This window comes from Lipotes vexillifer, unplaced genomic scaffold, assembly GCF_000442215.2.
Source record: "Lipotes vexillifer unplaced genomic scaffold, Lipotes_vexillifer_v1.1 scaffold1091, whole genome shotgun sequence".
Lineage (NCBI taxonomy): Eukaryota > Metazoa > Chordata > Mammalia > Artiodactyla > Lipotidae > Lipotes > Lipotes vexillifer.
The window spans coordinates 66,595-75,215 of record NW_006773710.1 but is presented as its reverse complement, the minus strand read 5'-3'; positions in this window follow the sequence as shown (position 1 = coordinate 75,215).

The window sequence follows — 8,621 nt, the reverse complement described above, 5'->3', positions numbered from 1 at the left end:
CCCAACCCCCCCTCCACGGACACACAAATCAATGAAATTCCTGTACTGCCTTCCCTAGGCTCTCCCAGCTCATCCCTCCTGGCTGGGAGCAGCTTCCTACCTTGACCAGGAGATATTTACCTGAGTTCATTTGGACCAAACAGAAGAGAACAGTGAACAGAAAGAGGACCTTCATGTTTTAAGGTTCCCTCGGGTCTCCCCGCCCTCCTGTGCAGAAAAGCAAATCTGATGAAAGAGCCAAGTGGAGCAGAGGGACAAAAAATAGGACATTTGTAGGTTTTTGGGGACAATACTCAGGAATGAGCACACTTACCTGGTCTACTGACTGAGGCTGTGGGCAGAAGTTACTCAGATACCTGGATTCCTTGACCCCCAAATCCTATACAGTCCTGGCTCCTTAATCTGTGTCCAGTTCCCACAGATCTGACAGGAGTGAGCTGAGCTCAGGTTATGGGATAGCAGCCATGGAGAGCTGGAGGACCAGTGGGCGGGGCTTCCCCCCTCTTCCCCCCATATGAGCCCCAAGGTGTTCACTGTTCCCCTGCCTAAGAGAATGTTAGCTTCTAGAAGTTAAACCCACTTGAGTCCATATATCTAATATTAAAAACAAACAAACTTAAAAGTTGAAGAAACTTTTATTAGTCACAGGAAAACCAGATGGGTTTTTCTATGGAAATAATCTTTTGAGAAATTGCTGCAGCATGAATAGCTGGAATTCAGCCTTGTCAAATTCCCTCCAGCGTGAACTTCAGAATTTTCAAAGAAAATAGAAGAGATTTTAACTCACATATTTCACATTAAAAATATTAAGGGTATAAATGAGGCAACTGAAATTTGAAAATACAGTTTTACTATGCTTTCTGATGTTCACATGAGAGCACAGATATTCCAGTCAAAGGTATCTGGGAGTAACAAAAATTGATTTTACACTAGTTAAAACCAAAATCCACATATCTCCTAAAAAGCACACTTTTTACAAGCCTCATTATCCATACTTGACACAAAACATTCAGAAATAGAAAATGAGGGGACTTCCCTGGTGGCGCAGTGGTTAAGAATCCGCCTGCCGATGCAGGGGACACGGGTTCGAGCCCTGGTCCGGGAAGATCCCACATGCTGTGAAGCAACTAGGCCCGGGTGCCACAACTACTGAGCCTGTGCTCTAGAGCCCGTGAGCCACAACTCCTGAAGCCTTGATGTCACAACTACTGAAGCCTGCCCGCCTAGAGCCCGTGCTCCGCAACAAGAGAAGCCACCGCACTGAGAAGCACACGCAGTGCAACGAAGAGTAGCCCCCGCTCGCCGCAGCTAGAGGAAGCCCATGCACAGCAACGAAGACCAAGTGCAGCCAAAAATTTAAAAAAAGGAAATAGAAAACGAAAACATAGATTAAAAGATCTCATTTTGGGACTTCCCTGGTGGTCCAGTGGTAAAGACTCTGCCTTCCAATGCAGGGGATGCCACAACTACTGAGCTCACGTGCCTCAACTAGAGAGCCCACGCCGCAATTAATGGTCCCGCATGCTGCAAATAAGACCCAATGCAGCCAAAAAATAACAATAAATAAATAAATGAAATATTTAAAATAAAATATCTCATTTTTCAAATTAAAAATACTTTCCAAACAATAAATAAAAAATACTTTCAGGTAACCGCGGTAATAAAGAAAACTCTGAAATTACAATATATTAAGACAATAACGACTTAAGCAATGTGTAGGATGCCATTCACATGTCTCAAAGGTATCACAGGACTCCCAGGACACGCTCCCAAAAGGGATTTTTGACTTAAATCATTTTCTATTTTTTGAGAAGGAAAGGTCTCCGCATTCAGCACAAGTGGCCACCCAACTCTAAGCTTTTACCTTAAAGCACCGTCAACATCTAACTTGAAGGAAGGTGTGCGCAGCGGCCCTCGCCAGACGCGTCTCGCCCACGCGGAGAGTCAGCTTCCTTGCGCGGTGGTACCCACCGACCGGAAACTCCCTGGGGGCGGGGCGGAGGGCGCAGGTCACGGCCCCACGCAAGCCCCTCCTCCATGGCCCCGCCCCCGACTCGCAATTTCCGGCCAAGCCGGAAGCAGCTTTTCTGGCCCGAAGGCCAGTTGCCTGGCGTGTGTTTCAGTATTTCTCGTTCAAACTCGCTCGTGGATGCCCTCAGCGCAGCGTCCTCCACACCCGGAGTCCCGGGCCCCTCGACCGCTACTGTCCGCGCCCGCGGGGAGCCCCGCGTAGTCGGGGGGAGCTCTGCTGCCGGGGCCGGACCTGAATCTGTTCCGGTAAAATCGCTGCGCGGCTGGTCCTCGCCCGACCTTTCTGCCCCGGTTCTTTTCACCGTCTCCGCTCCCCACCCCGCGCCTTGTCAGGTCCCTCTCGGTGTGTATTCTCCGGCCTTCGAGGGCGGCGTCGGGCCGTCCCGCCTCCTCCCGACTCTGCGTCCTGCAGCCCCCTGTCCTCTCCTGAGTCTGCGTCCCCATCCTGGTGTCATTCTGGGGCCCAGCCCTGCCGCTCTCCAGGCGTTCCCGTCACAGTCACCTCTTCAGAGAGGCCCCTGAGCCCAGCGCTGGGGGCGTTCACCCGTCCCCGCCCCGTGACACCCCGCGGTCTCGAATCCCATCCCACCCGGCCGTGCCTGCAGGGTGTGTTTACATTCCCGGGGCCGCTCTGGAAAGCGTGCTCTTGCTGTGCAGGGGCTGCTGCATTCAATTCCTGCGACTGCAGAGGTGCGGCAGGGGGATGACGAGGAAGGAGCAAGATCAAGGGAGAACCAGGGAGACAGAGTGAGATAGCAAAAGCAGGGGTGAATTGAGGTTGGGGGAGTGGGTCCCATGGGCTTGAAAAGACCCGCTAAGAGTGAAGGAGAATGACCTGGGCAGCAGGGGAATAAATGAAAATAGACCAAAAGAGGATCAGCAGAGATGGAAGAGGGCAGAGGGGGAGGGAGTTACGAGCACCAGTAGCGGCGGGGGCAAGAGAAAGGTAGATCCCGGATTCATTAGTTGTGTTTTTAAATTTCCAGCTTACAGTCCCGTTTACAGGTATTGTGTCAGGTTCCGATGATGAGGTCTCAGTGGTTTTCCAGTCTTCATCACATGTTGAAAATATTCTTCAGTGCTTAGCAAGTAATTTTACACTATTTCAGTGTGTTCTTACTAAGGATATCGGTAATTTTCTATGTCAACAGTCAAAACCTAGATTAACCACTTAGTCTGATATTCAACATCTTTATCCCCTTATATGAGCTTTTAACTTAGTGGGCTGTGAACTGAAGTTTCCAGCCAAGTATATATTCCCTTTGTCGTGTCTCTGAAAGTGATCAAGGGTGAGCTGGATTGTCCTCAGAAGTAGTTGGAAGAGAGCCCTTGTGTTCATGGTGAATAAATTGCTGAGCTGTTTCCATTGCTGACCTCCTTTCGTGTTTTCCAGTGCTACCAATTAGGTCTTCTTAAGATCATAAATTTCTTTTTATATTTTATTTTTGGCTGCGTTGGGTCTTCATTGCTGCACGTGGGCTTTCTCTAGTTGTGGCGAGTGGGGGCTGCTCTTCGTTGCCGTGCACAGGCTTCTCATTGCGGTGGTTTCTCGTTGCAGAGCACGGGCTCTAGGCACACGGGCTTCAGGAGTTGCGGCACATGGGCTCAGTAGTTGCGGCACATGGGCCCTAGAGTGTGCGGGCTTCAGTAGTTGTGGCTTGCGGGCTCTAGAGCGCAGGCTCAGTAGCTATGGCTCACGGGCTTAGTTGTTCCACGGCATGTGGGATCTTCCTGGACCAGGGCTTGAACCTGTGTCCCCTGCATTGGCAGGCAGATTCTCAACCGCTGCGCCACCAGGGAAGCTCAGTGTCATATTTTGATGGTTTTAATATGATGTTCTGGAAAAGAGGAGTTAAATACTTGAGATTATTGTGATTAAAATCGTGAAAGGAAGTGGCTCTTGCTCAGGAATAGGAAATGTGATTTTTAGGGGCAGGCAGGGGTGAGAAGGGCAAACCCTGCACTGTCTCATCCAGGCCGTGTCATTCCTGTGAGGACAGAGCTGGTTCCTCTCTGCCGGCCTTTCCAGTTGACCGCCTTGCCTGCTCCAACCCAGCAGGGAGTCACGAGGCCCCTCGACAAGGGAGGGCCCGGACTTCACAAACTAAGCGAAGATCAAAAGTCTCTCTCCAGTGAGGTGGGCGAAGAGGGCACCTGATTCTGAAGGGAGCCGGAAGAAACAGCAAGAATGCTGTCGCGGTCAAGGAGCCGGGGATGGGAGGGAGGCTGAGAAGCTCGGCAACAAGAGGAAGGGAAACGTCTTCCCGTCCTCACCCGAGGTGACCCTGTGCTCAGCAGGTACAGAGGAGACCGTGGGGGCTCTCACACTCACTGCTGCCACGGAGTATGTGGGTTTCCGTAGGATGGGAGGGCGTTCTGAGGAAATGGGCAGAAAAACCCATCTGCCCGTCTCCTGTTTAATGGTCTTTGCCACTTAGTGAGTCCCTTACTGTGTGTGGCTGAGGCGCAGGGAGCCGGTATGAGAGGCACACCCTCTGCGCCGAGGGAGGATCTCAAGGCTGATCTTGGCTGGGAAAGAAGCTTTCCACGTGTCTTTATTAATTCCTTGATTTGACCGTCAAAACTTGCATTGATTTCTGTCAAATAATCTGTTTCTCTGTTTTCGTCTTTAATCTTTTATTTAAGGTTTTGTTTCTTTTTATCTTCTTAATTTGTAACAATTTGAAATGTCAACTCACTCTTGTTTCCTTTTACTTTCTCTTGGTTTATAAAGTTGAACAAGCCCTCTCTGCTTCTATTAAGTGTATTTAAAGTTAAACACTTTTTCCAGGTAACAACTGTGGCCCTATTCTATGGAGTTGATATGTTCATTCTTCATGGTGATGATGACTCGAATTGGCAATGGTCATTCGATTGTATTGTAACCCTGTTGTTTAAACTGTCATTGTCTTTCAGATTGTTAGTTTTGTTTGTACTACCTGATTATTGTTTATTTTCATTTTCATTTTACTGTGGTAAGCATATGTGGCCTATTCGATATATTCTCTTTTGCATTTAGCTAAAATTTTCTCTGTGGCTAATTACAAAGTCAGATTTGATGCCTGCACTGGATGTACTGAAGTCTCTACGTTGGAATAAATGGGGATAAAAAGTCTCTACATTTTGGATGTGTACACATATACACACACGTTCATTAAAGTACGTGTGTATGTGTCTTCCAGGGAATCTGGCCTCCTGGGAAGAAGGCCAGACTCAGGGACCGTGCCCTGCCCACTAGCCCTCCAAAGCTCCACCTACTCTGAACAATAAGACTAGAGCACTTTCTCAGCCCTGTCTTGCACTTTCTGCCACTGCCCCACCCTACAGCCTAGAGGTATGTATCATTACTTTGGGATCTTGACTCCGAGCCTGGGACTGTTGGTGGGCAACTGGATGGTCCCTCCCTGCCCTCCTGTGCTTGCAGGACTGTTGAGCAGCGTGAGCAGTTGCCTGGTTCTGGGCACACTCAGAAAATACCGCGCAGCCTCCAGGCAGCAAGGACCTCCTCTTTAGCTTTCCACGCTTGTTCCCTTGTACCTGTTCCAGGGCCTCCGAGGGGTCTTAGGAAATTGTTCATTGAGCCTGGCCAGCCATGGACTCCCTCCCCAGGCCTTGCAGGCAGGCTCAAATGGTTGCTACTCCCCAAGATGACTTAGAATGTTTTCTAGAGGCTCAGGCAGGCCAGAATGTCCTCGTCTAGTCTCTCCCGTCAGAATGGCCACTCCAGGCCTCTTGAAACAAACTTAGGAAATTTGTGGACACTCGTTTCTGGAAAGGGCACTGGGAATGACTTGAAAGCATCTGTGTGTTTTTATTTTGTGGAACCCTCTGTAGTCCGCTTCAGTAAACTCGATACCCTGCGTGGATAGAGAAAGCTGATTCAGTGTTTTTTAACAAGAGTGATAAATCATAATTGTTGTAATAAGTACAATCACAGTGATTAACATCAATAGTGATAATGGTCTTTATGACAAGAGCAGTAAGAAGAAGAAACTGAAGGAGATGTTGGGAGAACAGACTACAGACCGCAGTGAATGAGTGATCAGATGCCTAGGAGGACTTGGGGTGGTTTGAATCAGAGTCCTAGGGTCTGCTCCTTGAAACGTGTTCTCTGAAGGTGAAGGACAAGCAGCAAAAGAGAAAAAGAAACACCGGAAGTGGGGCATAGGTGAAAGCAAGGGCTCCTAGGAGATCATCTGCCGGTGAGACTTTCCAGGAAGAGAGGAGCCCAGGTCCAGGGCCTCCCTGCCACCCCATCCCATCCCCTGGACGTCTGGCAGGAGTGGGGGTCTCCCTGGAAGGCAGGGATCCCTGCTCCCCTACAAGGAACGTTAAGCCCCAGCACTCTCAGCCCTGAGTTCTGGCTGCCTGTCTGCCATCTGCTCTTCCTGGGTCCTTCAGTATCTGTGCACCTCTGTTCCAGTATCTCTGCCTGGGGCTGCTGGAAGGTGTCATGTCCCTTCCTCTGGCTGGCAGGAAGCCTGGGAATAAAATACCAGATGAAAAAGGGGGCAATAATTATGAACAAATCAGAGGATGGGAAAGATTTTTAATCATATGAGTACTTATAAACTATAGACACTCAAAAAAGTCATTTCAGAGCCAGAGCTAGATCCCATTCTACCTGGAATAGACTTTATGAAGAACTCTGTGAGATCCTCCATGATAGAAGGATGGTTTAAGGGAAGATGCAGTAACATGTGGCGCTCTGCAGACAAGAAGATAAGGTTGAGCCAGAGACTCTTCTTAAAAATGCCATGAAATTTGGTGTAACTGCAGAAAGCAGGAAATTCATATTAACTTGCTGTAAAAACTCCTCCAAAACAGACATAGCATATGAACACTCATCGCCCAGAAGTGCTCAAAAGAAATGGATGTACCTCTGTAAACATACGAAGGTGCACAGACATATAGATATGGACACAGTGGAATAGCTGTCTATATTACAGTGGGAGGGCAAAGTATTGAAACAATGATACAATAATGTAAACATGCCTTGCTTAATCTTCTCTGACTGGTAACATTAACAAAGTGAAAAATCCTACTTCATATGATGAAAGAAAACTGGATTCTCATACGTTGCAGATAGAACAAAAGTGTGCTACATTTGGGGGTTAGCAACCAGGCAATATCTGTTCACTTTTAAAATACACATGAGCCCACAACTAGAATGAATCTTCTGCCAATTTCCCTCAAAGTAATAAACTCATTATTAATTAAGAATGCCAAGTATTCATTCATGTTGACATCACTAAGAGGCAGGAGAAGCCAACTTAAAATCAAGCAGTGAGCAAATGGTTGATTAATTTGAGGTTCATTCCTGTATTGGAACAATAGAGAAATTTAAGGAATAAATTCTGTCTCTGGCAGAACACTCAGAGAGCATTCCAGCCTAATTTTTTTCAGTTTTTTTTAAAATTGTGATAAAATACACATAGCATTTACCATCTTAACCATTTTACGTGTACAGTTCAGTGGTGTTAGGTGGTATTACGTTTATTCCTACTGTTGTCCAAACTGTCACCACCATCCATATCTAGAACTCTTTTCATTTTGCAAAACTGAAACTAAATCCATCAAACAATAAATAGCATCCTGTTCCCTCCTTCCCCGTCTCCTGTCAACCATCACTCTGCATTTGTCTCTGTTGTACTGTATTGTTCTATGTATTCCTTTTTTTATGTTCTAATACTTCTTTATTGAATTAAATCATAACATTATTTTTGTCGTATCATTTCCTTTGTTATCTTTACCATTAACATGGATTTTATAGGTTGACATGTCTTTCACATCTTTCAGTTTCTCTCTAATCCTTTCAGTAGTTTTTACTTAATCCTTACTTACTTCATTCTTTTTTCTTTTGCTGATTTTAAAGCCTGTCATCCATGTAAATTAATGACATTTTAGCATTGTCATTTTCCTTTCTCTTATCTCCCACTGTGGTCTTTTCTCTTAAATTATTAATAAATCTTAATTTATTTTACTTTGGAAGTTTTGGAGCTCTGTCAAGTCATTTTTCTTTCTTCTGTTGTCTTATAATCTCTTACTTTCATTTTTGTAATTACGCTTTGAAGTTCTGTTAAGGTTTTTAATAGTTTGTAGTCTGTCCATTACTAAACTTATTGGATAGTTTTTTTTTTAATTAATTAATTTATTTTTGGCTGTGTTGGGTCTTCGTTGCTGCGTGCAGGCTTTCTCTAGTTGCGGCGAGCAGGGGCTACTCTTCGATGCGGTGCGCCGGCTTCTCATTGCAGTGGCTTCTCTTGTTGCGGAGCATGGGCTCTAGGCGTGTGGGCTTCAGTAGTTGTGGCTCGTGGGCTCAGTAGTTGTGGCTTGTGGGCTCTAGAGCGCAGGCTCAGTAGTTGTGGTGCGCGGGCTTCTCATCGCAGTGGCTTCTCTTGTTGCGGACACAAGCTCTAGGCGTGCGGGCTTCAGTTGTGGCTCGTGGGCTCAGTAGTTGTGGCTTGTGGGCTCTAGAGCGCAGGCTCAGTAATTGTGGTGCACGGGCTTAGTTGCCCCGCGGCATGTGGGATCTTCCCCGACCAGGGCTCGAACCTGTGTCCCCTGCATTGGCAGGTGGATTCTTTCTC